The sequence below is a fragment of the Vanacampus margaritifer genome, chromosome 20 (genome assembly GCF_051991255.1).
Source record: "Vanacampus margaritifer isolate UIUO_Vmar chromosome 20, RoL_Vmar_1.0, whole genome shotgun sequence".
Taxonomy (NCBI): domain Eukaryota; kingdom Metazoa; phylum Chordata; class Actinopteri; order Syngnathiformes; family Syngnathidae; genus Vanacampus; species Vanacampus margaritifer.
This window is the reverse complement of record NC_135451.1, coordinates 17,183,319-17,208,145: the sequence shown is the minus strand read 5'-3', so window position 1 is coordinate 17,208,145 and position 24,827 is coordinate 17,183,319. Positions and strand designations below refer to the sequence as shown.

Sequence of the window (24,827 nt, the reverse complement as noted above, 5' to 3'; positions counted from 1 at the left end):
GATGAGAACAAACAAGCGCATGAATGTACGACATCACAGAGGGATTTATTCACAAGGTCCAGTCCACGTCCATCTGCAACATTAATCCCACCGCCAAACACGACAATGGTTCACGTTTGCCAGGCTCCTCGCTTTCACAAATAGCATCGCTAACGCTAACGCTCGCCGCAATCCTTGGAGGACTCACTATCGCCATTTTTTTTTAAAAAATCTCTTAAGAAATCTCTACAACTTTGCCAATGTTTAGACCCTTAGAACAAACATAATTTTTCTTTGCAAACGGCAACAACGAAATGAAAAGCTTTCAGTAAAAGTTTGAAGACGATCGGATAAATTCTCTAGAAGGTGTTTGTTAAAATATGACCTCTATAAATGTCCAAAAACTATGCTGACAAATTTCAAAGTAAATGAAAATGGCTCACTTCCTGTTAGCATATGGTTACAGAGGATTATTATTATTTTTATTTTTTTTTTGTACATTGTGGTTTAGAATCAGGACGCACAACTAGTGTTAGGAAGATTTTAAAGTATGATGTCAAATCAAGGTTTTCAAGTTAATTTTCTATAAAGTCCTTTCTGGACTATAAGCCTCTACTTTTTTCACTTGCATTCGACCCTGCGGCTAATACAAAGGTGCGGCTTATCCATCAGATCACGAGGGGGCGCACTTTAAAGGAGGCGCAAGAGCGTCAGGCAGAGCAAAACAAACCAAGTGAGCCCAAATACAGTAGGATAGACAGAACGGGAGCGAGACAATTTGCACCCTCATTATGGAAAAGAAAATAGCGGGAACCCGGCGCGGTAACGTTAAAACACCTGCGGCTTACAGTCGGGTGCAATTTATATGTGTAGCAAACTCGAGTATAAAATAGTCAAGTGCGCCTTATAGTCCAGAAATTACTGTACCAAATCTGGGTCAGGGTTTCAAATTAGTCATGATTATATACAAAAGGTCTTTAAGACATAGTTAGGTTAGCAAGACAGGATTTCAAATTAAATTGGATTACGGTTTTATATTCGGGTTTTAAGCCATGGTTAGTTTTCATCCCGCGTTAGGATTTCACACGAAGTTTTAAACTTTGGTTTCAAACCTGGGTTAAGTTTTTTTAAATGACGGTTTCAAATGCGGGCAGAGTTTGAAGCATGTTAAAGGCTCATTTTGTGGAGTCACATCGAGTTTTGCGAGAGCAAATGTAGCAGATGAGGCACATTAAAGACTTTTTTTTAATGAGGTCTCATTAGGTGTGTGATGAATGTGACTCACTTTATGACGCGCTTAATTGGAAGACTTAGAGGCGGACGGGGAAACAATCAATAGGAACTCCTTCCAGACGCGGCCGGCCGGCGCTATAAACAAGCCGCCAACGCGGATCAAGGCAAACATCCGCAAAATAAAAAAATCATCGTCATCTCCTCCGCGGTTCTCGTGTCTTTCCCCAAAGTGGAGCTTGAATGCGGTTCTGTGTTTTCCCGCCTCAACAGCTGATGATCACAAGTATCCCTCGCAGGTTTGACCTTGATACGCAGAAAATGAAAGAAGAAAAAAAGCCTTTGTCCTCGGCACGCCTCCGGGGTTGAAAAATCACGGGATAATCAGACATAAAGGGGAATGATATTTTCCTACGAGCTGCGTGATGATGGATGGAGGAGATAAAAGCCGGCAGAACCAAACCCAGTTAGCCAGTTTTTCTTCTTTCGTTCTGGGGGGCCGGCTTTAGGAACGCTGCTTTTGACCTTGACATCATCATCATCTGGAGAACTGCAAGAATGCTTTTGTCCGAGCAAGAGGGAAGGAGATTGCTTCAGTCTGGTCCGAAGATGTCGTCCACAACGGAAGCAGATTCTACGTTTGCTTGATTGAACTTCAGAAATCCCATTTAGGACCAGCATAGAAATATCTGCATTGTTTGTGTCAAACCAGATTCGATCCAGATTCAATTCCGCCTCTGATTCGCACCCACGTGGAAAAGGCACAGCCATGCTTATCACACTTCCAAAGCGAATCTCAGCTTTCAATCCAGATTTGATCCACATGACATATTTGGCTTTGCCATCAGAAATCCAGTATAGGATGAGGACACTGTTGGCAGATGATCTTCAATCAATGTCTGGATTCATGACGTAAAACAAGAATTGATCCAGATTCAATTTAGTTTGTGACAGTTCACATGAAAAAAAAATCCACACATATGAAGAGAATCAATTCAACTCTCATTCCAGGTTTGATCCCCAGTGCTTATTGGTCATTACTAACAGAAATCCCTGATAGGACGAGGACTCATTTGACAGAAGATCTTGAACAAATGTCTGTTTCTGTTTTTCCGGCGAGTGCACGTGCGCCTGTCAACCAAAATAGGGCCCATTTATGAGTCCATGAAAACGACCCATATGTCAAGGACGCAACATTGAACACGTTCCTTTTTCTCAGTTATTGATGACATCTTAGCTAAGGTCTCGTTTGTGAGCCCAATCGAAAGGACTTTGACGTCGGCACGCCGTCCTTGGGGAGCCGCGTGGAACACGGGCGAGAAAGCAAAACAAAAAGACAGCCGAGCGCCGGAGACGAGCGCTTCCTGTCGAGACGAGCGCGACGACGACACGGTGACCCTCCGGTGAGGCGGTGCTGGCGGAAAGAAGGCCAAAAAAAAAAGAAAAGAATGAAAGCGTATACATTTTGAAGGCATCATAAATCACGGCGCTTACGGCAGGCGGCCCAATTGTGCCGCGAGGGCAAAACCGAGGCCGCCGCCGTCCGAACCTCCTCCTTTGTGTCCCCAGGCTGCGTCTGAGGGAAGAAGTGGAACGGCAAAATAAGGCAACATTCCCACAATATTCCCAAAGCTGAGTCTATTTGGGACAAAACGTAAATGTCTGGGAAACAAAACGTCTGACGTGTGCCCTGGGTCTCAAACCGGAAACTTTGGGTTGGACTCCAGGAAGTGCAAGAGCTCCAAACGTGCCGGTTGCCAAGAAAGTTAATTAACGTTAATGGAAATCCCAACGACTACCGCCAAAAACGTTAATTGACGTCAACTCTGTTTTCTATGTTTTTTTTTCTCGGGCAGCTCTGGTTTCATGAATGAGCTGAAAAAAGAAGAAAAAAAAACACCCACTAACTATGGCGGCTCTCGTGGATCAAATGACATGAAAACATGACGGATCTTCGGACATAGAACGTTTTCAAAGATGTCGCGAATGATCAAAGCGTTTGTCACATCAAATCTAATTCACAGAGCGTAACTAAACAAACAATATTAGTGTCAAAGTCACTGTTGTGCAGAAAATGTATCTTTTGCTTGGTGTCACTTAAAATACCTGTTTTCAAATGGTGATTACTTAAGAACAGAATAAGGGTCATACTTGTGTTTCTATTGAGAAAATGGAATCCAATCTTTCATATGGTATCCGCCATGTTTCAGTAGTCGCAGCACACAATATTCTGTTTGCCTTGAAAGATGAGTGAAAAGACGCCAAACTGGCAGGCACTCTAGGGGTCGTCTTTTCGGATAACGTTTGGCAGTAAAAGAGTTTTTTTTTTTTTTTTTTATCCTTGTATTGCTCTTGATAATTGAAACCATTTTGCTGTGGCCCGAGTGAGGATAAGCTTATTTATGTCATTTTTAACTCTTTGACTGCCAAAAACGTTAAATAACGTTTAGTAAAATCCTATGGAGGAGTGCCAAAGACGTTAAAAGACGTTTGTTTCAAAACAGAGGTGAAACTAACCATTTTCTATTGTTGATTACTGAAAAACGGAATGAGGTAGAAACAAACTTTTTTTTCTGATGAAAGATGAGAGTCCAATCTTTCATTTGGTAGTATGTGTGTTTCCATAGTCCAAACACATAATTTTCTGTGGACCTTGAAAGAGCAGTCAAAATGCTTAAATCGGCTGGCACCCACGGCATCCCTTTTCTGAAAACGTCTGGCAGTCAAAGAGTTAAAAGGAAGAAAAACGTTCCCCCAAAATGTATTTTCAGCGTCAATTTTTTTAATTTTTTTTTTAATTAAACAGCAGGTTCCAGTGACCCATGAGCGCTGTTGCTATGAAACAAACACAAAGGTAAGGTTAAAACGTGGCCTGCACTGTTAATGGATGAAAGATGGCGACGGCGTGACCCCTGGAAAGGATTATTTGTGTTAACATTAACATTTTTGATTGTGGGTTGTGTTTATTGTTTGGCGCTGATACGGATCATCTTCAAAATTCCCTCCAAAGGAAGCGGCCTTGAACGGAGGTCTGGCCTTCCCATCGGGGGCTGTTCCGCTTTGAAGTAACTGCAGCTGTCATGTGGTCGCCTTGTCAAGGTTGGCGGTTCGACTGTCATCTGGGACGCATCTCCCGATGGGGGCCACGTCAAGCGCCGCGCCCCCATTTGGCTCGTCCCACGTTTGACGTTGATGGAGGCTAAGTGGTTGCTTGGAGAGCTTCCAGGAATTAAAGTCCCCAGTGGTCAAAACATGGGGGACACCATCAACTTGATGCCGCACTTCAGATCCAGATCGGATCTAGATTGGAAGATTTGGTTGATGATCACCATTGAAAATCCCATTTAGGATGAGGATTGTTTTTCCCGGATGATCTTGAATGAGTGTCTGGATTCTTTTTTGTTGTTTGGACGCTGTGATGTCAAACAAAATGTGATCCAGATTCAAGTCATTTTAATTCAAATAGTGGACAGAAAAATCTCAAACATGATCAGGACCCTCACAACTAATTCCTGATCCAGATCTGCAGATTTGTACATTTGTTTGCAGGTAACCATGGAAAGTCCCGTTTAGGATAAACATAATTATGGCAGATCTTCGAATAAAAGTCTGGATTTGTTATATCATTTAGACATGATGATGTTCACACTGATTTTGATCCAGATTCAAGTGAGTTTCATTCATTTAGTGGACAAAAAAACCTAAACATGTCAAGGACCCTCACACTTCAAATGAAGCGACTGAATTTCTAATCCAGATCTGATCCAGAGATGATCTAGATTTACCAATTGTAGACAAGTTACCATGGAAAGCCCCATTTAGCATAAGTAGCTTTGGTTTGGGCAGAAGATCCTGAATGGATTTGTTATATCCTTCAGATGCGATGATGTCAAATTGATTTTGGTCCAGATTCAATTCCGTTTCACTGTTATATTGCCGATGAAGAAGAAAAAACTGGAATATGTTCAAGACTGCGACGTTCACACTTCAAAGGAAGCAACTGAATTTCTAATCCAGATCTGATCCTGATCCAACATTTGGTCAGGCTTTCATTAGATCCAGGATCAATTCCGTTGAAAATGTTTGGGTTTGGGTTTGCATGCCTCATCAGATAAGGTTGATGTTTGCTGTCTTTATGTTTTCTTAAATGATCCGTTCCAGATATTTTCATTTTAGTCGCGCGAATATTGAAGCCTTGGCAGAGGTCCACCACTTGAAACGTGGGAAGCAAACTCACTGACCGACTTGGGAGAATGATCCTCGATATCCGTGTGGTAAATGAAGTGAGTTGTTTTTGCGGCGCGCATCTCTAAATCTCAACTTCATTATGCCACGCATTACACAACTTAATGACTTTTCTTTCTTGTGATAATAGCATTCCTTATCTTGTCATCGGGAAGCCGCACTTTCCAAAGGAATCACACCTTCAACGCCGCACCGTCTGATCTCCGCTGCAGATATCCACGCTTTCCCATCAGATCAAATTACATTTTCTAATTTAATTAAAAATACAATCATGTATGTGTGTGTGTGTGTGTGTGTTTTATTATATCCCATTAATTTACAGTAAGCTTTCCGGACTTTTCGAGTGCTGGCTTGTTTTTGGAACATCGACGTCACATCAGAGTAGTGAAGAAAAGCAGGAAAGTATCGGTTTTCAAAACCCGCCTTATTGTGGTTAACACTAAAATGTTTGACTTTGTCAAATATTGCACGCGCGTGTTTGCATAACAACAAAATGGTTTTGTTACACAACAGCGTCGTTGAGATTGTTGGAAACATTACGATACTCCCCCAACCTCATTTCCATCACAACTTGTTCAGCTCATAAACATTTTTATTTGTCGTCCGCTAAGAGAGCGCTTAAGAGTTCATTACATGTATATGTCCACGCGAGCGCACATGCAGAAGAGATTAGAGGGCAGTAATCTGGTGCAGGCAGTGCGCGCGGGATGAAGCAGTGATGAGCTGCATTAGTTTGATTACTCTCTAACCCAGCAGTTTACATGTTGGGTCCTCTAATCTGATTTCTGGCCGGCACACCCGCAGCTCCTCACCCCGTCATCGGCCTCCCAAAATGAAAGCAGCTCGACTGTAAACATCACTAAAGACGCAAACAAAGTCATCGACCCCTTCAGACACCAGAAAACTTTAGCAGAGTGGTGAAATTGGTCCAACCAAAGGAGTCGGAGCACAGATCCCTGAGGAACGCCATACATAAGAATTCCAACTGGTGAATAAACGTTTTTAACACGAGGGAGGCACTTGAATTAGATCCGTTTAATCAAGCTGCGGGACATTTCTGGACATTTTTGTCAATCCTAAAAGGGGTTATCCATATATATATATATATATATATATATATATATATTAGGGGTGTGAATTGCCTAATACCTGGCGATTCAATTCGTATCACGATTTATAGATACAAATCTATAAATTGATTATTGCGATTTTTTTTTTGTACTCAAATTTTAAAAATACTAATCAGTAAACTTGTACATGTACACTGTAAGATTTGTATGAAAATGTATTTGTTTATCTGAAAATTCAGGCTTCTAACTGAGCCACTGCATTTAACAAACTGGTTGCAGTGTTTCATGTTTGAACAGCACTAAAATAAAATATTAAGGCTTAATGTTCCATTCATATAACATTCTTCCATGCCTAATAACGTGTGAATCCTAAACCTAAATCCCTAAATAAGACATTTTGTTGAATATTCCCATAAAAAAATGTATGATTAAAAATCGAATATCGAATCGATTCGAGAATTGCTCGCTGCAATATCGCGATATATTGCCGAATCTATATATAATATATACATATCTATATATTACACTTTACTTTATCAATTTCTTACTAATTAGTAGGCCTTTTCCATATGTAAATGTCAATTCTGTGGGATAACAAAATAAAAAATAAAAACGAGCACTTGGATCATAATGTGAGCCAAAATGTTGTGGTTGTGTCCTTAGTCTGTGCTAGCTGCTAAATTGTATGAAATAAAAAGAGAAAGTGTTGTTAAACGCCATTCACCCGCCCCCCCCTCCATCTCCCTCCCTTCCTCCATCCCTCTCCGTCCCCCCCCCCCCCTTTCCCGCCGCCTGCTGCCGGGGACCCGACAGCCAATGGGCGGCGTGCGTCCCCTCAGCCTCCCTTCCTGTCATCCAGCCAGCGAGGACGCAGTTGCTGCGGACGCGCGGCCGACGCAGGCTGCTCTCAATCGGATACTCTCGCTCCCGCCCTCCCGCCGCCTCCCGCCGCCTCGCAGCCTCGCAGCCTTCATCCCCGCCGCATCTCCGCCGCATCTCCGCCGGGCGACGAAGCCGCTCCGACAGTCGTGCCCAGGTGAGAGGCTCTTGTTTGGGCTTTGTTTGCGCGCTCGCCTCGGTCCGGCCTGGCTGCAGGGGTCTCATCATCATCGGGCTTGTGTAACAACCGACCTCTTTATGCGTCCATGTTCGTCAGCGGCACAATTTGACGCTTTCTTTTTTTTTTAAAGTTCAATTTCAACTTTTTGGTCTTTTTGCCCGAGTAACGCGGCTGCGAGTCCTCGGTGAGACGCGCGCCGGACTTTGTGCTTTTGTCGCGGGGGAAAACTTCCCGCAGGCTGCCTCGCACCCTCTCACTCCCACCCACCCCCGGGGATGCTTCACTCACGGCCGAGCCTCCTGCAGCGAGGCGAGGCGAGGCTGCGTGCAGGTGCGACGCTCGGGTGCAGGCGGAGGTTGGGGACCAGCTGCCATGGGGCCCTTTTTGATGTTGTTTTTTTCTCTTCTTTCTGCTTGTTTACTGGCGTCCAAGAGATGAGCTTTTCCGAATAGAATCAAATGTACACTTTTACAATGAAAAGTGATGTTAGATGTCTAGAATGAGTGGATGTGTTTTTATACAAAGTGGCTAGGGTGGAAGTTTTAGCACTTTTAGTTCCGGGCTGGGCTATGAAGAGGCATTTTAAGGAAGAATTTGGGATTTGGTGCATCACTTTTCGACACTCATGAGGACTGGAGCAGGCGTGACACATGCTGGACTATCCTCAGCTCCTCCTCCTGGTGTGAACAAGTTGTCTGTCGTGGATCTGGCGATGGGCATGGCGATCACGGTGCAGGCTCACAGTGGAGGTTGCGCCGGTTTGAAGCCTGCACATGAAAGTAGTGCAATCGGAGGCTGATCAAAGACGAGGGGGGGAACACGGCAGGTGCTGAATATTTAAAGGGACTGCAAATAGCACATGCTCATATGTTCATGTTGGGTCCAGAGTGTGTGTGTGTGTGTGTGTGTAGATACAGCATGTGTGTGTAAGCGAGAAGAACTGATGTGACAAGCAGAGACTGGAAAACACAAAGCGCCATCAGAGCCATTCGCATCCTTTCGAGCAGAGTTGAGATTCCAAACGACACAATGTTCACTTTTCATCTTTCTCATCACACCAAGTCAGCAGATTTCAAGAGAAAAGGTCTCCATCTGCCCACCACCCCCCCCATCCCCGTCCCCGTCCCCCGCGGGGCCCTGACGTCACCCGATGGTGGCGCGTACCCGGCAGCGGCGAGGGGCTGACCGCTGACCCCGACTTGATGATGTTACGTGCGCTCCAGATGGGCCGCGTCACTTGCCATGATGGCGGATGTTCTTTCTGCCACGCCGCACCGCCGCCGTTGCGTGGCCGGCATCTGCAGCTAATAACGGGAAAAAATCCCAGCGGCCGCCGCCCGGCGCTGTGGCCCCTGGGGACCCCTCCCCTCCCCTCCCAGCCGCAGACATTTCTAGAGCAAGCGAGCGGCCATAGTGACGCTAATGGACGTGCGCTGGCGACATTTGGAGACATAAATAGCCCCTTCAGGCAGCCAGCTTGTTTTTTTTGGTCTGCTTTTTAGGCCGAATCCGTCACAGGTGGAAAATCTAACGAGAAATATTCGTTCCTAGCTTAGCAACTGACAAGCTCAATTTCAAAACACGCCGATTTTTAGAACGTTTTACAGTGATTAGTCGAAAGATCAGTGCAATATAATTAGCGGCCAAGCTCGGAAATTGCTTAAAGAAATGTGCTTTTTAAACATGTCCTTCCAAGAGTCACACAAGAGTGACAAATTTCGAGCTAGCATGATTTAGTGCCAGTCAGTATGACGAACATTAAACTAGTGGTAAAAAAAAAAAAGAAAATGAAAATTTGAAGCAAAATGAACAGCGCCATTGGCTTTGTTGGGAAAAGCAAAAGCACAACTAGCGATGCATGTTTTGACTTGTGTGGTAAAAAATGTCACGATGGGGTGGAGGAGCCAAATGCAGGAGAACCACGGCAGGGATGCATGTTACACTCAACACAATTTATTGAACAAAAACACGATGAGGGTAAAGCCAACAAAGTTCGGAAAAGACCAAAAATCTAAATAACACCAAAACACAAGAGTGTCGACAGCGACAATCAGCCAACAAAAGACCGAACGAAACCAGGAAACTAAATGCAAGCCGACTGACGAGACAACGAGAGACACCTGGACAAGACGCAAGTGGCTGCGGGAGATGATTGGATGACGAGAACAGCTGCAAACAAAAACAAAACAACAAACCTAAGCATGATAACACAAATCAAAACAAAAAAGAGCTTTAAAAAAACTTTTTATCTATGCTATGGATTGATGAGAAAAACAATAAGACACTAAATAAGTTAGGGGTTCATGTTTTTTAAATTTTATTACACGGTTCCGCATCTAATGGTTTAAAAGTGTAGCGAAAAGTCATCTTGTTTTGTAGGTATCAACGTTGCATAATTTTGGAACTAAAAACGGTGTCATTGTGTTACAGTTCGCTGAGAACAACAATAACACACCCAATATGCTAGAAATGCCTGTTTTTGCTCACGTTGTGATGTATGGACAAAAGTTTTGCCAAGCTTACTTGACTTACATGCTAAGAAAATGGTGTAACTTTGGAGTGTAAAATCAGCATCACCATGTTATAGATTAGTGAGAAAAACAATAGCGCACCCGCTACATTAGGGACTAAAATGTGGTGTTTCTGCATCCAATGATTCAGGAGGACTCGCATGGAGACGTTTTTTTTCCCCGCAAGCCAGCTGGAGAAGTGTAGAATGGAAAGAGTGCAAGTTTAAAAGTAAAAATCTGTGCCACGTTGAGATGCTTGGCTCAAACCCTCTTCATTCTTTTCTTTCAACACTGGCACACTTGTCTCTTTGTGCGGCCGCCATCTTTGTTTGCTCTTGACTTGTCTTCATGTGACCACAAGAGCACATTTCCTCGCAAGCCGCAACCCCCCCCCCACCCCCCGCCCGCCTCTCCGCACAAAACCCCACCACTCCAAGACGTCTGTTTTCCGTTAGGCCCGTCATCGGCGCTCCGTGAAGGTCGGCCCGACTCCGATGACTTTGCGTCTGCAGCGAGAACTGACGGCGATGCGGCGGCGAGGACCGACGTGTCCACAGGTTTCCACTGAGGGGATTTTCGGGCTGGATGGCGGGCAGGACATCGGCTCAACGGCGAGTCCGCCTAAATCTCAATGACCCCCGGCTCGCTTCCCTCCTTAAAAAAAAAATGAAAATAAAAAGCCTTGCCATGTTTGTCTCCCCATGTGGCCAAAAAGATAAACATGCGCGGATCCCAACATTCGCACCTCGCTAAACAAACAACGCCTCATTAGCTCTCCTGCTTTGTGCTCAAGTCCTAAATCTATTTCCAAAGAGGCTGGATGGAGATTCCGTGTGTGTGTGTGTGTGTGTGTGTGTGTGTGTGTTTATGCGAGCTCCATGCTGGCTAAAGCGGCAGGATGGGGCCGATGCCGTCAATTGAAAGTGAAAGTTCCACTTGAGGAAAATGTCTGCAAAGCCCACGTCTGGAAACGTAATGCAATGAGCTCACATCATGTATTGTAGTATCTTGACATTTAGCATTGATTTCCTTTAGAAGACTTTTTAGAGATTGAGGATGATTTTCACTTGGATTTGCTTTTTTTTTTTTTTGGGGGGGGTATGAAAAGTAGGCCTAAATATGAAAATTGTTTATGCAGCGGTAGTTGTGAAATCATGTTTGTTTACATGAAAAGTTGGACTCTCACAAGTATAAAGTTGTTTTATTTTATTCAATAAGATTAGTCATACAAGAATATAAACAGAATTTTAAAAATTGTCCAAACTAAAAATGACATTTGCTACTAATATACTTTATTTACTGTAGAGCTTTTCTAAACATGCAAATTAACTCAACTAGTAACATTTCTCTTTGTTCAAAACGACTAAGTTCATAACTATTATTAATATCATTATTAGAATGTTATGGGAATAAAGTTTGTTTTTGGTATTTCTTTTTGAGTCTTATTTTTCCAAATCATTTTTGCAAATCCTAAATCCTTTAGGAGGGAAGCCCAGACTTCCGTCTCCCCAGCCACTTCGACCGGCTTCTCCGGCGGGATCCCCAGGCGTGCCCAGGCCAGCCGAGAGACGTAGTCATGTCCTAAAGTCTTAGATAAATTGTTACATCGTTAAGACATAGATTTATTTATTTTTCAAAAAAAAAAGCGTTTTTTTTTTTTTTTAACAACTTCATAATCTTGTAGGAATAAGTCATATTTTGTTGAGAATAACAAGGTGTTTTTTCGTTTTTTTTTTTTAAGCAATATTAACTTTTTTATACAAAAAAACTACCCCCCCCCCCCCCCCGAAAAAAAAATATATATAATAAAGGCATTCTTTTTTCATGTTGAATAAGACCACCATAAATGCGTAAAAGGTTTCAATGGTTAAATGACAAACATTGGTCCAAGTAGTGTAACAATGGATCCAGTTTTGGCCTCGGCGCCGCCTGTTGAGAAACGTTTGAAGAAGTGAAGATGAGAGAAAAGTCACTTTTTACATAGTGGCTTGGCGCTTGAGGATGAAATCACTTTGGATTTGTTCTTTTGGGTGGGAGGCGGCAAAGTGCTGCCAATGTTGAACAAGCGTCTGCCAATACCAGCAACCCCCCCCCCCCACTGCCCCCACCCCTTCAACACACACTCACACACCCTGGACGAGCGCCACGGCGTTTCTAATTATGAGTGTTAGTGGCCCAACTTCCACACGGACCGTCAGCCGGGCTGTTTGTCCTCTCAGGTGCAACAAACTGAATGTTCGGCAAACGTCCATTTCCTGGCATCGCCCAAATAACCATCAATATAGTGTTGGTCTTTTTTAAAACACCAATTTATTATTTTGTTTTTTTGTGTTTAAAAACTGTTTTTATGATCGCGAAAATGCTTCTTTGTCATGATGGTCATGATCGCAATGGACCAGTCCAGTGTTTCTCCATCCTGGCCCTTGGGGCTCACCATCCATCCTGTTTTCCAAGTCTCCCTACTCCAACTCAGCTGAATCCAATGACAGCTCATCAGCAATCGAGAAAAATCTTTCACGAAGGTGCAGTAGGGATTCTTTTTCCAAGTATGAGACGAGTCATTTCCCTCAAGGATACCGAGCGTCCGTCCGTCTTGCGTTTGAGGTGAAATCGATTTTTTGACCCGGGGACGGCACACGGGGGGGCTTTTGGATTGGATTTGGAATGAAATCCCTCCGACCGACGTGTGTGTGTGTGTGTGTGTGCGGCTGCACGGTAATAATCTAATAGTGGGAATCACGGATCCAGATCACTATCAAAATCTAATCAAGTCTCGCATGGCTGCGGGCGCATCGGCGGCGAGCAGCAGGCGGCTCCGCCGGTGTTTGCGTGCGGGCCGCTTCCCGTCGAGCGGCAGAGGTGACGGCCACGCCTGCAAATCAACTCACTAAATTACTTTCACAAATTGGAACATTTTACTTCTGTAAAGTCCAGTTAACAGTGTGGAAATAGGCCAGGGTTTTTTTTTTTTAACCTTGAAAATGATCATTTTTGAAAACTCTTTCAGTGACGGCCTTCTTCATTCTGACCCTCCACGTGAAAAAAATAAATAAATAAGTGAAAATATATAAACACATACCTGGCTGGGATTAAATGTTTGGATTCTTAAAAGACAGGAAAAAAACATCCCTGGCATTGAATGAGTTAAAAAAAAAATCCATATTGGCATTTATATAATTAAAAATATTAATATAAATATTAAAAATTCACACAAATGGAGAAGTGCGGTTATAAGCTCATTTACATGCATGCCAAGCCTCTAGGGGGCAGTAGTTAGACAAATACTGCTCGTCCCTGACGTCACTTCCAGATTACGTCACACAAGCAGCCTAACCCTAACCCTGGGTCGTTGGGGTTTACTGTTCTGACACGTCCTCCTTCCACTAAACGTAAAAAAGTAAAACGTAAAACAACACAACAACAACAAAAGCCAGTTCTAGGATGTCAAGTATGGGTTTAGGATTACAAACAAAGGTTTTGGTTTCAAATTAGTGTTTTAAGTGTGGTTAAGAGTTTTAAATTAGGATTCCAAATTAGGCTTTTAAAGTCAGGGTTTTGGTTTGTAAGATTAGAGTTTTGAAATAGGGTTAGGGTTTAAAAATGGGGTTTCAAGTCAGGGTTAGTTTTCAAGCTAATGTTAGGGTGTCAATTTTAGGTTTGGATTCTGGGTTAGGGTGGTTCAATGGAGAGCTTCAAGGCAGGATTCGATTTTGAAGATACGGTTTTAAAGGATAGTCTGAAATTCACATTTCAAGCCACAAAATGTTATTTATGCTCCGTCAGTATAAATCCACCCTTCTCCGTTGTCCTTGCATGTTTGTGTGTACAGAAGTGTGGGTACCAGCCCACCCCCTCCACCGGGTTCTTGTCGGTGCAAAGCCCCGCGGGCTTAAGCGGCCCTGCCGTAAGCGGCCGGCGAGGCCTCTAATGTCTGTCTGGGGTCCGGCCGCTCAACGTGACAGCCGCTTAATAAGCGAGTGCGCGGCCAACGCAAGGCCGCGGGCGGGGAGGGGCCGACTGTCATGGAGGTTTGGGTTTCGGGGGGTGGGAGCGAAGGAGGGGGGCTAATATTGACCCAGGGATGACGGCGGGCTAATAGGGGATCAGAGAGTCCAATATGAGCACAGCTGCACTGCAGAGCGCAGCCAGAGTCGGCTGACCGGGGGAGGAAGTGGTTAGGGAGGCAACCTTGGTCCTCAGAACATTTGAAATGTTTGTTTTTTTTTATAACCGAAAATTACATTTTCACAATCTGTTTTATCAAATGTAGCTAAAAAGCACCCCAAGATCTGAGTTAAGAATTGAAAACGTGAGCGAGGCGGTGGTAAAAAAAAAAAAAAAGACAAGGCCCCTGTTACGCTGCCACAGCGAAGCATAGCATAAACTTGGAAAGAAAGAAAAAAGAAGAACACAACAAAATCTCTAAAGTCCATCCCAAGAGGCTTAAAGCAAGTTTATGGCGGCTACACAAAATCTTCACAACTTGGGCGGAATTTGCACATTTTCGCTTAGGGGTGTGCTCATTTTTGTTGCCATCGGTTTAGCCATTAATGGCTGTGTCACGGTTGGCTGTGGTTTTGGACACAAGTGTGTGTGTGTGTGTGTGTGTGTGTGTGTGTGTGTGTGTGTGTGTGTGATGGGGGGGGTCAGAGCGAGGAGGCCAAGGTAAAGTGCAAAACAAAAGGGTTTTGTTAATTAAACAAAAACAAGGTGGTGCACAACGTCCTAAATCAAAGCAAACTCAAGTGTCATGACGAGGAACTAGCAAGACATGAGAGAAAAGGACAAAACTTGGAAACGACAATAGATCGAACCGGACTGGACAAACTCAACAGACTAAATACACCAACGCTAATGAGGCGCACCTGAGGAACACAATAGGCTGAGGGCACCGATTGGTCAGACACGCCGGGAAGGGAAAAACACAGGTGGGCGAGATCAGACAATAACGAGACAAGGTGAGCAATCAGGAAAACATGACAAACACCAACCACGGACAAAAACAACAAACATACCCATAATGAACTAAATCCAACCCCTACAAAACCCAGACAAAACAGGCAACAAAATGGATGGTTGGGTATAATAATAATAAATAATTTAGACCTCAAAAAATAAATATTTAAATCCACCAAACAAACTTGAGAAAATGCAAATAAATCAGTTTCGCAACAAAAACAAAAGTCACATTTCTGCCACAGCCCGTTGAAGTCGTAAACTTGTCGGGTTGCAGCACATGGCTTCCATTTTGCCTGGCTAGGAAAAAAAAATTCCTTCACAATTGATGAATCAGCAATCGCGTGTCGTGTGAAAGCCGTCTCATAATGAAACCAAAATGTTTCCTTCCAAATGCGCCTCAAATTTCGCGGCACATTTCCTAAGTGGCAGCCCATTTAGGCGGCAAACTGGTTGGGCCGAGTTGACCTTGCCGATGCCCTGCAAAGAAACACTTTCATCCATCTTCTATGCCGCAAATGGAACACGGTGGACAAAACGCTGATGGATCAATAATCGATTAGTCAGGTCTGCCTATGCCACCATTTTTTGTGTGAGCGCAATCTAGTGCCCGAAAACAAAACATATACCTCAAAATGCTGCCCGTTGAGGCAGCAAATTGTCAGGCTGCGATGAGCTGTCTATTAAATTCCACATGATGGACAAATGTCTTCAAAATTGATGAATCAACAATCGATTAGTCACGCCTGCCTGCTGGTTGGCAGCCATGATGCTTCTTGTGAAGGTCGTTTCTTCAGATGCCACATAGTTTGCGTGCGTGCGTGCGTGTGCGTGCGTGTGCGTGCGTGCGCGCCCGCATGTGATTTGCTTGTGCTCTCCAGCAGCCTGCAGGAGGAATGATGGGCGTTATTGCAGATGACAGCAACACTGCGGCTTTTAAAAATAAAGAAGAGTCTCTTTCCTGCTAGGCTTGAGGGGGGGGGGGGTGAGATGGGGGGGCGGGCGATTGGCTGTCTTGGTGCGCACATTTCTTCCCCGCGGGCCTGTCACCCCTCCTCCTGTGAATAATGGTCTCCTGTCTATTTGGTGAATGATATCTGGATTCCATTGTGTGCACAAAAAGCCTTTGCGACTTTCTTCTTATCAATTTTTTTTTCTGTAAATGAACAGGCGGCACATCGGCAAAGCTCCTATTTTTCCTTCAATCCCCCCTGAGTGAAATAAGCAAAGCGGGCGTCATTGTGGGCTCCCTCTCCGCCATTACTGCGCCTCGCTGACAAGCCGGGAAATAAAATGGAAGGCGCCCCAAACAAACTACCTGTCGAACGGGAGCAGGCGGCGCACGCGCGGGACACAACGCGCACGTCCGCGCTAATAATAGCGAGCTGTCGTACAAGCGCGTGCTGGCGGGGGCGGCAAAAGACGTCCACTTTGAGGAAAGGTCATCCTCGGAGGCGCCGAGACGCACTGCTTTGACGACAATACGTGACAAATGGATGTTGGGGGTCTCGCGGGCCTCCAATTACGCTTTGACGGCGGGGAAAATGGGGCAGGTCCTGCCAGCCGACGTTGGCGGTGTAATGAAGAGAACCGCCCCCCACCCCCACCCCACCCCCACACCCCACACACACACACTGCAGAAGCTCCCAACCTGTTGCCTGTTTACACTTCCCAGCGGCTTGCTCTGCAGTTGTGAATCGTTACTGCTTGTTTTGTGGAACAACTCCTACTGAGTGTTAATTAAGTCAAGTAGCAGTTTGCAGTTTTATAGGGAAACAAAGGGGTGGGGGTGGGGGGGGTGAGGTTGGTGGGACCGCAGTGCTCAGACTGAAAGACTCAACTGCTGGTTGAGGTCTGAAAGGCATCTGCCAGTACGGTTGATACCTCCCACCAGGGTCCGTTCTGTTTAACCCCCCCCCCCCCCCCACCGCCACCCCCGCTTGCTCACTCTGAAGTGTGAAGAACTCCCAATGTCAAGTGGCAAGTTTCCAGTTCGATGGAGAAACAAGGGCAGGGGGGCTGCAGGGTGGGGCTGTATCTGGGGCGCAGCAGTCCAAAGATCTGAGGCAGTCCGTTTGGATGGAAAACCAGTGTAAGCAACTGATCTGCTCTGTTGGTCTTTGAAGTGGTTTTGCCTCTCATCGGAGAAGGCTTCTTCAGTTCGTGCCAAGAGATTTAGGACAGACCAGGAAGAAACGACTTCTCAGACAAACTGAGCAGTCCAGTCGCGATCCATTTGACACCCAGAGAAACAAATGACCTGGATGATTTCCACACGAAGTGTACGAGTAGGATCAGGACCACATCCCCGTCTCCAAGGCAGCCATTTCCCCTCCCCGTTGACATCCTCTGGAAGCGTGAAACCCTCATGTTTGATTTTGGGAAGATTGTTAATGTCAAGATGTAAGCTTGCAGTTTCCTGGCAAGCGCCATCGGGAAGTCGAAGGACGGGAGGCGGCAGCATCGAATTGGATGCTGTTGTGTGCCGGTTATTGGATTACCGATCAGAGTCGAGTGGATTAAAAACCAGGGGAAGACTCAATTGACGATTCTACGAAGTCCCGGAAGGACGTTCCCGTCTTCAAGGCGGTCCAGTGGACGTCACGCGTTGACTCTCCTCGCCGTCTCACTCGGGAAGCGTGAAACCTTCCTTCTTGTTTCTTCGTGTTCGTGTTGATGTCACGTGGCAATCTTCCAGTTTCCTGAAGAAACGAGGGCAGAGAGCTGGAGGGGCGGGGCTGTGGCCGGGATCGACAGCGTAGTAGATGGATGGCGGTGTGTGGGGGGGGCAGCGACCGAACCACAGAACAGATCAAGTATGTCGGTAAAAAAACTCAACAGAGGACCAATCAATTGAGGATGCCAGGAAGGGCCTGGAAGTGGGGCAGGTCCTTCCAGCGCAGCCTTGGCGGCGCTACCCCCCCCCCCCCCCCTCCGAAGTGTCGAGAGCTCTGAGCGAGTTTGATCTAATGAAGGCAAACTTGGGTTCTTGTTTGCCAGAGGATAATCCCACTGTGTGCTCGGGCAACGCCGCCGCCGGACTTTCTTTGAAATGGAAAAATTGCATTAAACATTCCATTTGTATTCATTATAATTATAATCTCATTAGCATCACCGCTCTGAGGGTTTTAGACACACATATATATATATATATAGACATCTCACTGAATGTGTTGGCCTGTTGCTGCAATAAGTCAATGCGTCAGCCATCTTGGATGAATATTTTGATTGTATACGTTTAACCCGTACACGTTTTGGGTATAGGCTACATTACGGTTAAAAAGTTTGGCATCACTTAGAAAAGTTTTACAATATTAAATGAATTAGAAATACAATCTAGACATTGTTAAAATGATAAAAAATGTTTCTTAACTTCTCAAGTGACCCCCAAAACTTTCCGTGTACAGTATATCTAAACAACGGTGTGGTACGACTTTCTTTGTTCACAAAGTGAAACTAGCGTGGTAACTTAATTAGCCACAAAGTCAGCTAATTGTATTCACAAAATGATGTTATTATTGTCAAATACAATCAAAGGTCATGTTGAAACTTAATCCCGATCTGGTTTAGACTGTAAAACGCTTGCCAATCATTTCACTTGGACACGTTTTATTGACATATGATGCATTGTCCAATGCAGTCGATGGTATGAATGGGTGGCACCCCCGCCCGCCTCGTTCCGTAACGTTAGCGACAGCCATGACGTCACCCCCGTGACACGCGACGTCCAGACGCGATGCTCCTACGAGACTTTGCTTACTCGCACGCTAATTTGATTCAGCAAAGATTTAATTCAATCCGGCGGCCTGGGAGCCTCTAAGTGGCTTTTAAGAGAGTCTGAGGGGGCTGGAGGGCCTAGACGGGGGGGGGGGGAGTGAGATTAGGTGACACAGCAGAGGTCAAAGGGTAGGCTAACAGCGGCAGGTGGTGCTTGACGATAAAAAAAAAAAAAAGTGGTAGCACTAAAAAGATGCTCAGGTCAAGTGAACAGCAGGGATTTCTAAATTGTTTATGTCATTTTCCTCTATAAAATTTTAACCTAAATACACTAAAACATCTCCTCCATGGATTTCAGCTTCTGCCAGTTTCTCCGTTGTCTTGCAGCGTAGAAAACCGTAGAATTACGACGGTGTATTAGGGCCATGTATAAAAAAAAAAAAAATTTCAGAGGGGGATTAATATTCCGAGGAAAACCCAACAAATTTGCCACTTTATAAAGTGGCAAATTTGCGAGAATAAAATCCGCAAAATTTGCCACTTTACAAAGTGGCAAATTTGCACGTTTTTTTCCTCAGAATATTCCCCCCACCCTCTAAAAAAATATATTTATACGTGGCCCTATACGACAGCGTATTAGGGCCACGTAAAACAAAAGTTTTTTTTGGGGGGGGGTAATTTTCAGAGGAAAAAATAATTTTGCCCCCACCCTCTAAAAATATATTTATACGTGGCCCTAATACACCGTCGTATAGAATAGCTCTGTAGATAATAGATTGTAATTTGGGGTTGACAGTTCGGTATCGGGTTGGACCAGAGATCAAAGTGAATCGGTCAGGCTTGAAACAGAAGAAGACGACTGACGATGGTCTCGAAAAATGTTCCTGTCTTGAAGACACAGTGGACAGATCAGAGTGTGTCCGTTTGGATTAGAACCGCGTGAAAACTGGACACACCAGTTGGGACGCCGGTCACGTCCCTCGTCACGTTCCCTCGTCACGTTCCCTCGTCACGTTCCCTCGTCACGTTCCCTTTCTGGTGTGAAACCTTCTTGTGTTTGGGAAGAACTCGCAAGAAATGTTAATGTCAAGTGACGGCCAGCGTATTGGAGTCCACAAGCGTGCGTTTAGCTGGAGGTGTGTGTTTACTTCCTCCTCATCGCCGCCGCCCCCACCGACCGACCGTGCCGAGTCTTGAGGCTTGCGGGGAATTGTGTTTATTTGGACGAGGCGAACGGGGGGGGGCGAGCACGCCGCTGCTTTTATTTACGGAAGCCCGAGGAGGACAAGCGACTCAATTTGTCCGAGAAGAAATGTGTGAATCCCGTAAATCAGCAGATGGGACGAGGAGGCGTGGAGGTGAGCGCAAACAGGGTGGCGGGGGGTGGGGGGGGCGGGGTCAGCCGAGGTTTGGCCATGTTGGGAACACGCTGCCCCGACCCGGCCCTTCTGAAAGAAGCGTTGACAGAAAAGCTGACAGATGCTTCGCCGGCTTCCGTTATTTATGAGCACGTTTCGTGCCGCCTGCTGCCGCTTCTGTACGTCGTCCACTTTGCGTTCTCGTTTGTGTTCGTGGCTGAATGTGCGTCTTGTCCAATGTAAAAGTCCAGGCAACTTTTTTTTACTGCGATGAAAGTTGGAAAGCAAGCGAAAGAACAAAACTCCTCCAAAGGGGCCTCCGAACACCAGCAAAGCAAGCAAACGTTTCAAACGTGGCAACGCCCAGTTTCAAACCACTGCATAAAAAGCTTCTAGAAAATATCTACATTTTGGTTTCACGCTTTTATAAAGATGTTGTGGGAACGGTAAAAAGGTTGTGAACAAGTGTTGTGCTCGTTACAAAAAAAAAAAATAGCAACTAGTTACAGTTACTACTAAACGGGAAACTTGGCACTTAACATGGCTGCTTGTTGTGAGTTCTTCCACAAAACGACAAAAGGAGCCTTCACAGGACCAACGTGGGTCCGTGTGGCAAAATAACCCGGTTGGCACGTTGAAGACGGGGAACGCCGTCCCGGTGTTCGCGGCATCTTTGGCAGTCTTTTGTTTTCAATCGGAGTCAGCAACCGCAACCGCAACCGCAGCACCCTCAAGCCCCCCCCCCCCCCTTGAATTTTTCCGTTCAAACTGAAAAGTTGGCACTGGAGTTGGGCAATGGGGGGGTCAATTGTCGTCCACAAAAAGTTGTCATCACCAACATTTGAAACCTTAACCAAACCCTAATTTCAAAGCTTACTTTGAAAACTAAGATCACACATTTTGACAGTCAACATTTCTTTAAACCAATCATTTGATTGCAACTGTTCTCAATTGTGACCCTTGAATTGAAACCTTTGGAACCCGAACCCCAGTTTAAGACTTGAACATCTTCCTGGGTACGAAGTTCTTGTGGCGTTGCAACGCCAAGCAGCCCCACCCCCCTCACCTCGCAGCCCCCCCCCTCCTCACCTCCCTGCCTTTGTTTCTTCTCTGGTAAACAGCGTTCGTAATCATCCAGCCAAGTCTTTTATTTGGGGTCTTATTGACCCGACTGGCTGTGGGGCTGGCGGGGGGGCGTATCCGAATGAAAAGGGACGGAATGAGAGTTTTTGATTGGCGTTTGGGGGCAGGCGAGGCGAGTCGGGCCTCTTCATAAGTGCGCCTTTGTTTTGTTTTTTTCTCACAGAGGTTCCCAACAAAACGCTCCCTCTTTCCCCCCCCCCCCCCCCCCCCCCCTCAATGGCAGCTTTGGGAATGCAGATGCTAATGTGCTGCATGGACGCCCGGTAAGGAGGAAGTGAGACCACAGCGCGGCCCAACGACCTTTCCCCCCACTTTCCTCCCCTCCCCTCCCTCCTGCAGGAACAAGAACGTCATGAGAATTCCGCAAGGGGAGCGAGCGCTCGTCAAATCAAGAGCGGCGCAATGCTTTTAAACGTCTGGCTGGGAATCGTGTTTAAAATGTCCGTTCCTTGCTGTAAATCGATTGCGTGCCCCCCCCCCCCACCACCACCACCACACCTCCCCCCTGCAATAAACTTGGTCACCTTTGCTGTAAAGAAGGCCAGCATACGTCTTTTAACGGCGCAAGAGGAAGCAAACGAAACACGCGACGACCTCAAACGTGACCACGTGACGAAAAAGCATCAAAATTCCAATATATCATTTTTCCACTTGCTGAGCAAGATTATCCGCTCAAAGTGAGCCGGTGACATTGGCCGGCCAGGGGGGACGCATTAATGCACTATTGATTGTTTATCTCGAATAACAGCATGCGGGCGCTTGAAGCCGGGCGGGGGTTGGGGGGGGCGGGGCTTGTGGGCGGTAGCTTGCCGATAGATAATTCCGTCTTTTGACTGCCGATTGTCGACGGCGGCCAAAAGGAACACGAGCTATCTCGCAACATTCCAGGTGTGAAATAGGAAAGAGAAAGTGGGCCGCAATGTGCCGGCCACGCGATAAGGACAAAATAATTCAATCTCGCATCCGGCCCCGGGGAAAGCTAACGTGGTCGCAGCTCGCTCGGGTGGTCGCTTACAGCCGACCTGAACTTTCACCTGCTTGAGGCGACTCCGAACTGGAGGCGTTCCGAACACGGTACCTGAGCACGAACAAAATGCTAAATATAAAAGTCATCTTCTTCTTTTGTGGCAACATTTAGTGACATTTAAACGGAAAGTCCAAACGGCAAGCAGAAAGATCGTCAACACGTTAAAAAAATGTTGTTGTTTTTTTACAAAAATCACACCATTTTTAAAATCTGAGATTCAAGTCAACTTTTCGAAATGATTTTCTTGCACTGATTCCGAATCTGTCCTCGTAATAATAGTAAAATAATAATAATAATAATAACTAGACAATGTACAATGTCTGTAGAAATTGTGTGGGAATGCTGAAAGCTGAATGCTAAGATTTGAATGCATGCGGAATGCTTAGGAAGTAAATTGGAAGAATTAAAAAAAATGATGACAAATTATTAATTGTAGTTAAATTATAAATGAATAAAAAGAAAACTTGAACTTTCGAACCATCGCCTCCTGTTTACCGGTCAAAAATGTCACCGTCTGTCCCATTGAAAATGAATGGGAAAAAGTTGATATTTAACATTAAATAGTGCGAAATCAAGACAATATATTCCCAAGAAGGCGTGAATTTTTGAAGCAAGTTGAAATTCGAACGGCGTAAAATGGGATGTATTATGTGAAATGAAACGTGCCCAGACAGTCGCGGCAACAAAGAAGCCGTTGTCATGTCCTCGCCTTCATCTGATATCTCGTATTTCATTTGAACTTTGAGGGCAAATTCCGAGCCCTTCGACCACTAAAGCCTTTGCGTTCCCACGGTCCACTTTGGTCTCACTGCATTCTTTTTTTTTTTTTTTTTCTTTTTTTTTTGGGAGATCTCAGTATTGATCATTTGAAATGTCATCATCATTGTTAGGTCTCACTGCATTCTGACGCAATACGCCCCCGGACCCCCTCGTACGTCCACTTCCAGCCTCCCTGAACTCTCCGCTGGCTTTTTGCTCCCTCAGCGCCGCTCGGGAATCAAACGCTAACGCTGAGCAATTGGGCTTCTTTGTTCATTAGCCGTCGGCATCCGTGGGGGGGGGGGGGGTGGGGGGGTGGTCAGCTGGGTGGCCATAAAAGCAAAACAGCTCATCACAGGCCTCATTTGGCCAAGCGTCCGGCGCCCCCGGGGGGGGGGGGGGGGGCAACTCGCCGAGGTAAATAAAGCTGAGTCACCGGCAAGGTCGAAAGCGCATCGCCGGCGAGGAAGCGCAAATGCAATGCGACGCCGGCGCCGGCTTCAGGCCAAACACGGAAACACGCTCATGAGGACGCGTTTCGCGTCTGAATTATTTGATTTGCGTCAGCCAATCGGGAGCGAGAGCAACACATCAACACATTACAGTCAACCCTGGGACACGCTGGTCATTTCTTTTCATAAAGATAATTGCTAGCAAAAATCGGCTAACTCAATAAGTCAATCACAGAAATTAGTCGAGTCAAACGTTTGGCCACTTTTGCGTTGCCGGCACAGACTTTAGTTGCGGCAAAAATGTGGGACTTCCTTGGGACAAGATGAGTAAGATGATGTTTTGCGCCGATTTAAACTAGGGATGTCCACTACTACTTTTTTGTAGACCAATGCCGGTATGAGTACTTGAAGTACTCATCGTCAAAATACGTTCATCACTACTTTACAGGTGCAAATTCAGCTAAATTACGTTAGTACAGCTGGCGCTATCCACACTTCATTCACTCATTCACTCCAAAGCCTTTTTCACTGAAGCAACCCCCTTTGCTCCCAATCGTTTTACTGGATTTTACTGATTCTGCAAGTCCACAAAATATTGTGTTCTATTGCTATAAAAAACATGGAACCTACCAAAAGAGAGATTAGAGTCTCTTCTTTTATCGGAAAAAATATATAAAATTTTTGTATTTCCGGGTGAAAAGATTTGGCTGATCCCTTATACTCTGCTGCCACCTGCTGGCCGTTTTTTTGTAAAAAATAACCATTGCTTTAAGCCACCTCTTCCTTTCAGAAGCTGCATCAAAGCCTTCTGTATGCTCTTGCATTACAAAAAATAACAACATAAAAACGTATAAATACGTTTTTGGGTGTGAAAGACAAAGTATTAAAAAACGTATTAACTCGTTTTTTGGCTGTCAAGAAGTGATTATTATGTGGAATGTGAATGAAAAATTTAGAGCGTGACTGTCACGGCTAGTGTTAATATAAGCTTATATCAGCCCGACCAAAAATAAAAATTGTCATCTGCGTCGGCCCAAAGTCAGTTCTGATCGGCTTCAGCTCAGAAAAATGAACAGAAACTGAATGTTTGGATGAATATGAAATATCCGGGAAAAAAATCCATGCAAAGGATTCATCGTAAAAAGCAGAAGCGTGTTTTGGGCGCACGCGCGTTGCCTGCCGGCCGGTGACAAACGACTTCGCCGACACCTGCTCGCCTCGGCGCCGCCGCGCAGTTTGGGAGAAATTTGCTCCAATTTAAGAGGCGTAAAAAGGCGGCATGTGAGGTCGTTAATAACGCAAAAAAACGGCCGCTCCCTCC

At 45.4% G+C, this 24,827-nt stretch overlaps 1 protein-coding gene across 1 annotated transcript in view; it reads left to right on the top strand.

Annotated features, from left to right (window-relative positions):
• Positions 1 to 7,384: 7,384 nt before the first annotated feature.
• The window catches only part of LOC144040082 (cadherin-6-like), a 46,149-nt gene continuing 28,706 nt past the window's right edge, over positions 7,385 to 24,827 (top strand). The window contains exon 1 of the mRNA XM_077553889.1: positions 7,385 to 7,560. The gene's annotated coding sequence lies outside the window, so the exon portion shown is untranslated. The remainder of the gene's footprint in view (positions 7,561 to 24,827) is intronic.